We start from the raw sequence: 7500 nt of genomic DNA, 5'->3' as shown, positions 1-7500 counted from the left end.
GTTAAATACATTGCATTTAGCATTTATGATAAAGATGATGATATCAGATGAACTAGGGTGACCATACGTGCCATTTTTCCCGGACAATAAGAAAATCCTGGCCAGGATTTCTATATTGCTTTGATTCAAAGTACCTCGAGAGCATTTCGAAAACATAAGGAACCGATGTCATACACCGTTCGGTCTGCACACGCAAACAAAGCCAACCCCTAGATATTTTAGGCAATATAGAAATCCTGGCCAGGATGCGTCTGGGAAAAATGGCACGTATGGTCACCCTAGATGAACAATTCTGTTAAACAAAATTTATAGCTAGCGGTTCCTGCCAGTTCCTGTTCTCTTAAGTCAAATGTGCCAAATTACTGTGACTCTCACCTTTTGTCTGTAAAGGCTCTTGGTGCCCCTGCCCCAGTCTTTGAATAGTTATGCTGATTGGATAAGGACTGGTGAAACAGGGCTGGTTGCTATACCTGAATGAGTTGGAGGCATCTATAGTGACTGCCTTCCTTGTAGAAGTCAGTCCCAATGAAACGCCTGTCTGATACAGGCAAAAGGCTTTCCAAGGGGCCACAGCTCTTGTGCAGCGCTTGGTCACCTTCAGGCAAAGCGTCCCAGGCACCAAGTGTGGGAAGGTGCACGGGCTTTGAGCCAGAATCAGAGGAACAGCATGTGAAGCAGACTCATAGGAATCACAGAGAAGACGGTCGACATGAGGCTGAGCATCCTCTGGAAAACCTTGAGAGGGTGAGAAGCCCCCAATATGAACGACACCACTAACCACTTTTTTTTTGTTTTGTAAAGGGTATAGGTATTGGAGGGCCCATATGTGAAGCAGGCCCACAGTAATCAACGAGGAGGCAGTTGATACGAGGCCTAGCATCCTCTGGAAAACCTTGAAGGGGGTGAGAAGCCCCCAATGAGAACGGCGCCGCTGAATTGTCGGTGAGCTTTTTGGCATAAGTCAGGCCCGCATCTGGGTCAAACCGAAAACTGTTCCCAAGAAGGCGACCTGCTGGCTGGGAAACAGAAAGCTCTTGGGCAAATTGATTTTGAGCCCAAGGCACTCCAGGTGGCTGAGCAGCAATAACCTGTGATCAAGAAGTTCCTGCTCCGATCTGTAATTCATAATGCGGATTCCCATCTGTCTCAGAGGGAAAAGAGCCACGTCCACGCACTTTATAAAAGTGCATGGGGCCAAAGACAATCCAAAAGTAGCAGCTGAAAAAGCCTGACAAGCTGTTCGCTGGTAGAATAATTTTCACAGTGCCTTTTGCAAGCAGACTCTGCCTTTCAGATCAGAGAACCTATGCATCATTGTCCTGTACCAAAGTTTGGATCACACCATTGAAGCTGGGAGGTCTACGAGCAAATTAAGAGAGAGTAACCTCATACTACTGTCTGCAGGACCCGACTCGATATACCTGGTATGGCTTCCCAAGCATGACCTCAGCAGCGAGGAGCCTGACACCTGCACTACAGCGAAGGGGATAATTACTTTGTCTGCTATAACAGCAATGGTTTTCTTGGGTGCAAGGGCATCTAATGTGGCGAACACAGCATTGGAAATAATACAACTGTGAACTTATTTAATTTGCATCCACATTTCTTAATATAAATTTAAAATAAACACTGCTCAAATACTTAATGTATCTAAAACTCATCTGAATTAATCTCTTGAGTTAACCATTAGATAGCAATAGCACACATGCATGAGCATTACTGAAACTACAGTTACCAACATTTAAACAAAACAGCGATTTTGATCAGTCCTTGACATAAACAAACTCTACTCTTCAGCACAACGGTAAACCACAAAAGTCATAAACTCTAAAAGAACATTAAACACTAACATATCTCCCTCATATTCAATAACATAAATAACCTAACTGAATTTCATCAATCATTCTCTGAGTTCACACAATTATTTTATTATAAGTGCAACAATCTTTCATAAAGTCAAATTGACTTCTATTTTTAACAGTAAAATAAGTTTTTTTTTTTTACAGAGTAGGGTACAACGGGACTAGAGCCTCCCTGGGGTAAAAGGCGCCTTTGATATTATTTTCATCTAAACCACTAGATGGCACAAAAACGTGGCGTAGCACTTTCCAAAACATTTGCTTTTCAAGATGTATGTGTATATTTGTCTGATCCATGATGCCATCACGCAGCAGCAGCGCAAAGTTGATTCTGTGCTTACTTGTTCTAATATTTTATGTTTTTTTTTTTAAATGTTGTAGAATTAAGTAGCAAATTAGAATCACTAAAATGAATGCATATATTTTGAGACAAAGGTCTTAACAATTTTCAGTTTTGTTTAAGATAATTAAAGCAACAGATTTTAAATAACGAAAGAATATGTAAAAGTATGGTATTTGGGGTAAAAAGCGCCCCTGCTGTTGGGGCTAAAGGCACAGTAATTAACATGATAATCAATAGACAGCTGACTTTTCCATTTGTTGACATGACATGGTTAGATTCAGATGATAAATATCATATATTATGTTGGGTGTCCATATTAGATATAATCACCATGTTTAGAATAAAACCATCATGTTTAAAAACATAATATTAATCATATCATATAATAAAATATATTTTTTTGTTACTACTGTAAATATATATTTAATTATTATTGGATCTCCTTCAATGCTTTCAGAATCTTTACTTATTAAAATGATTTTGTTTCTGTATTTTAAAATATATTTTTTATATTAACATATTTTAATGACAGTATATTTATTGAACAAAAATTAATTCTTTTATTTTTCAAATTAAGCAGAAAATAGTAAAAACTTTACTAAAGTGATTGTTTTGAACAAGTATTAACTTAGACATTATCTTTTAAAACATTATTTTAGCTAAAGTATTTGTATCAATACTATGTGTCTTTTGCCCCATGCTGGTGAGATTTTGCCCCACACACGGTGTAAAAGGCCCCCCTTGATACCTCATACATTTATAAGATTTTTAAACAAAATAAACAACTTGAATTATTTATTTTCACACAAACTATTTTGCTCCATTAATATTAAATACAAACATATATATTTTTCTGCAATTATACATTTTAGGCGCAGTGAATAGCACATTTTTTCTTAAGGTGTGCCTTTAGCCCCGTTGTACCCTATCTTTGTTTTTGTGTCATAGGTAATTTTCTGTTGTTTGTTTTGGTCCTCTCATTCAGTGAGTGCGACAATGTCCAGCATGTCAGGTGAGTGTTACAGCGGCTGCTCAAGAATCATTCATTTGCTAAGGTGGAGAAGTTTCACGGTTGATTCCATTCCTGGGTTTCATTCTGTCACCCGAAGGCATATGAATGGATCCTGCCAAAGTAAAAGCTGTTGCTGATTGGCCCACCCCAGACAGTCGTAAGGCGGTCCAGCGATTTCTGGGGTTCGCCAATTTTTACAGACGATTAATTCTGAATTTTAGTCAGGTTGCCCTGCCGCTGACAAATCTCCACACGAATGCATTCCTGTTGGTCAATGCAGGCTCAGGAGGCGTTTGAAAACTTAAACAGGCTCCTATTGTTGCAAAACTTGTTTTGGCTCCTATTCTCATCAGCCCCAACCCGTCTCATAATTTCATTGTGGAGGTGGATGCGTCAGAGCTAGGAGTGGGGGAAATATTGTCCCAGAGATCATCTTCGGACAACAGAATACACCCATGCGCCTTTTTTAATCTTCGTCTCACCCCTTTGGAATGGAATTATGATATCGGGAATAGGAAGTTAAAGGCTGTTAAGTTGGATCTGGAGGAGTGGTGTCACTAGTTGGAAGGTGCGGGGGTTCCATTTTTAGTTTGGACCGACCATAAGAACTTAGAATACATTCATTTCGCCAAGAGACTAAATTCTCGACAGGCTTGCTGGGCACTATTCTTCAGCCAGTTTAACTTTAACATCTCGTATCGCCTGGGTGGCAAGAACAGTAAACCTGATGCGCTTTCACACATTTTTGCGGTAGAGGCCAGACCCACCTCTCCCGTGACCATCATGCCTTCCAAACAGGTGGTTGCGATGCTCACCTGGGAGGTGGAAGCCAAGGTCTGTGAGGCATTACACAGGGTGTTACTATCCCCACGACATGCCAGAGAGTCTGCTGTTCGTGCCAAAGTCGGTCTGAACAAGCGTTCTTCAGTGGGGCCACTCATCCAGCCTAGCTTGCCACCTGGGAGCGGCTCGATCATGTTTGTTGATCAGGCAGTGTTTCTGGTGGCCGTCGATGGCACAGGACACCCGAGAGTTCGTGTCAGACAGTCCGGTGTGTGTGGTGGGCAAGGGCTCGAGTAAACCCCCAGCAGGACTACTCCTGCCACTGTCAATCTCTTCGAGACCCTGGTTACACATAGCCATGGAATTTGTCACGGGCCTACACCCGTCTTGTGGCAATACCGTGGTCCTCACCTTTGTAGACAGGTTCTCGAATGCGGTTCATTTCATCGCCCTCCACAAATTGCCTTCAGCGAGTGAGACAGCGGCTATTCTCTAAGATCATGTCTTCCGCATTCATGGCCTCCCAGTGGTTGTGATTTCTGACAGGGGTCCCCAGTTTGTATCTAGATTTTGGATAGAATTCTGTCGACATCTGGGGGCGAATGTGAGTCTGTCCTTCGGGTACCATCCTCAGACCAATGGTCAGGCCGACTGAGCAAATCAGGACTTGGAAATGGTCCTGCGCTGTGTGGCGTCGGCAGAGCCGTTGACTTGGAGTTCCATGGTCAAGTACGCACACAACTCACTCCCAGTCTTGTCTATGGGATTATCACCCTTCCAGTGCTGTCTAGGCTACAAGCCCTCATTATTTCCCTCACAAGCACCTGACACCATTGTTCCATCCACGCATGCATTTGTTCAGAGCTGCCTTCATATGTGGAGGCTCGTCAGAGAATCCCTTTCTTGGACTAGCAAGAGGAACAAGGCATCGGCGGACCATCACCATTCTAAGCCTCCACTTCACGTGTGTGGTCAGAAGGTTTGGTTGTCAGCCAAAGACATTCCCTTCAAACTTCCCGCACATGAACTGGGACCTGAATTTATTGTAATGTATGTTTGTTTTCTGCTGTTATCAAACAGAATCACTGAATGAAAGAGAAATAATAAGAACAGAAAAAAGAGCAACACAACAACCACAGCTGACTTCCAGCCACAGCCTTAGATGAAATCAACTGAAATAAAAAGAAACTTTAAACATTTTCTGCTGAGATCTTGAGAGATTTAAACAACTCCACAAACAGCATTACCTGCTTCACTTATTAAAGTTTGATTTTATTTCTGTTAGATGTCTACAAAAATTCTTAGTGAGAATTAGTTTTTCTCAATCAATTTGACACATTTCTCCAAACTTAGGTCATTGCTCTCAAAACAGTTAACACAGTGATCTGAACACTTTGTATTTGTCCTAGACATTTAGATTACATTTACATTTAGACATTTAGCAGATGCTTTTATCCAAAGCAATGATACAAATACAATTGAGGACAATGGAAGCAATCAAAATAAAGCAAAAAAGAGCAATGATATGCAAGTGCTATAACAAGTCTCAGTTAGCTTAATGCAGTACACATCGCAAGTTTTTTTTTATATCATATAATAAATAAAAAGAAAACAGATAGAATAGAAAAAGAATAGAGCAAGATAGTGTTAGAGGCTTTTTTTGCTTTTGTTAATTGTATAATAAATAAAAAGAAAACAAAGATAGAATACAAAAGATTAGAGAAGCAAGTGTTAGTTTTTTTTAAAAATTTTTTTAAAGAAAACGTCTCCAGGTTACGCATGTAACCATGGTTCCCCGAAGGGAAGTAGACGCTGCGTCGAATGCTATTGGAACGCCTTCAGCATGACCACGCTCTGAATCACATGTGTAATCAGTCCAATAGAAGGGCGAGACATCACGGGCGGGTGACGTAATGACCAGGAAGCTATAAAAGCATGTGCGGTGGAACCAGCGTCAGCTTCTAGGAATGAAGCAAGTGCTTGCAGGGATGCCGGAAGTATGGCACTGAGATGCAGCGTTCGGGGAACCATGGTTACATGCGTAACCTGGAGACGTTCCCCTTCAGGAACTGGAGCTGCGTCGAATGCTATGGGAACGAGTATGCCCACGCCGCCAGACTTACAAATCCCTGCCCAGTGTGGAAGCTAGGGCGAGAGAACAGACGAGCCTGGAGTGGCTAGCATATCTAGGCCATAGAACCTGACAAACGTGAGGGGCATAGACCAACCCGCAGCATTGCAGATGTCCTGCATAGACACACCTGCTAGAAAGGCCTTTGAGGACGCCACACTCCTAGTTGAGTGAGCCTTGACTCCCAGAGGCGAGGGAAGATCAGAGGACTCATAAGAAATGGAAATGGCATTCACTATACACCGACCGAGGGTCTGTTTTGTAGCAGGAAGACCTCTCTTAGGGGGACCGCCACGGCCGCCACGTAGACCTTTAGGATGGAGTGGGTCAACCCTGCGGAAAAACGGGCCTGCAGGAACTCCAGAACTGTACCAACTGGGCAGTTAGCTGGGTCGAGCTGGCGGTCTCCGCACCAAGAAGTGAAAAGCTTCCACTTCAGGGCATACAGTTTCCTCATAGAGGGAGCTCTGGATTGGAGGATGGTCTCAACAACCTCAGTTGAGAGACCGGAAGCTACGAGTTGTGCCCCCTCAGGGGTCCACACTCATAACTTCCACAGCTCCGGGCGGGGGTGGAATATCATGCCCTCCACCTGTGAGAGGAGATCCCTCCTGACGGGAATCTCCCATGGAGAGCCGTCGAGAAGGGAAATAAGGTCCGAGAACCATACTCGGCCCGGCCAGAACAGGGCTACTAGCAGCAGACGGACCCCGTCCCGGCGCACTCTCTCTAGAACTCCCGGGAGCAGAGAAATCGGGCAAAAAGCGTACAGACGAAGCCAAGTCTGCACCATAGCGTCCAGTCCGAGAGGAGCTGGATGAATCAGAGAGAACCAGAGGGGACAGTGTGATGTCGTCTGAGTCGCAAACAGGTCCACCTGAGCGTGGCCAAAAAGTCTCCAAATCTACTTCACCACCTCGGGGTGAAGCCTCCATTCCCCGGGCCTCGGCCCCTGCCTCGACAGGATGTCTGCTCTCATATTGAGATGCCCAGGGATGTAAACTGCTCTCAGAAAAAGGAGCTTCCCTTGGGCCCACACAAGGATCTGGTGTGCCAGCCTGTAAAGGGGGCGTGAACGCAGACCTCCCTGGTGGTTGATATAAGAGACCACCGCTGTGTTGTCGATGCGAACCAACACATGGTGATCTCTTAGGTCCGGGAGAAAGTGTTTCAAAGCTAGAAACATGCCAATTGATGTGCCACTGAGATGGCGACCACTAATGGCGCTCTCCAACTAATGAGGGACGCATCCGTCGCTAGCGTTACGTGGCGACAAGAAGTCCTAGGCCTTAGGCGTCAGGACGTTTTAGACGAAGACTATCCAGTGAGAATGACGGTCCGCAGAACCGCCTTCCGCTAGAAGCCTTCGACC

General features: G+C 44.0%; 1 protein-coding gene across 1 annotated transcript in view; it reads right to left on the bottom strand.

Annotated features, from left to right (window-relative positions):
* The window catches only part of LOC107677928 (5-hydroxytryptamine receptor 3A-like), a 57768-nt gene that overhangs the window by 23385 nt on the left and 26883 nt on the right, over positions 1-7500 (bottom strand). The gene's annotated exons all lie outside the window — the stretch shown is intronic.

This window comes from Sinocyclocheilus anshuiensis, unplaced genomic scaffold (genome assembly GCF_001515605.1).
Source record: "Sinocyclocheilus anshuiensis isolate Anshui unplaced genomic scaffold, SAMN03320099.WGS_v1.1 scaffold173, whole genome shotgun sequence".
Lineage (NCBI taxonomy): Eukaryota > Metazoa > Chordata > Actinopteri > Cypriniformes > Cyprinidae > Sinocyclocheilus > Sinocyclocheilus anshuiensis.
This window is presented reverse-complemented; position numbering and strand designations above follow the sequence as displayed.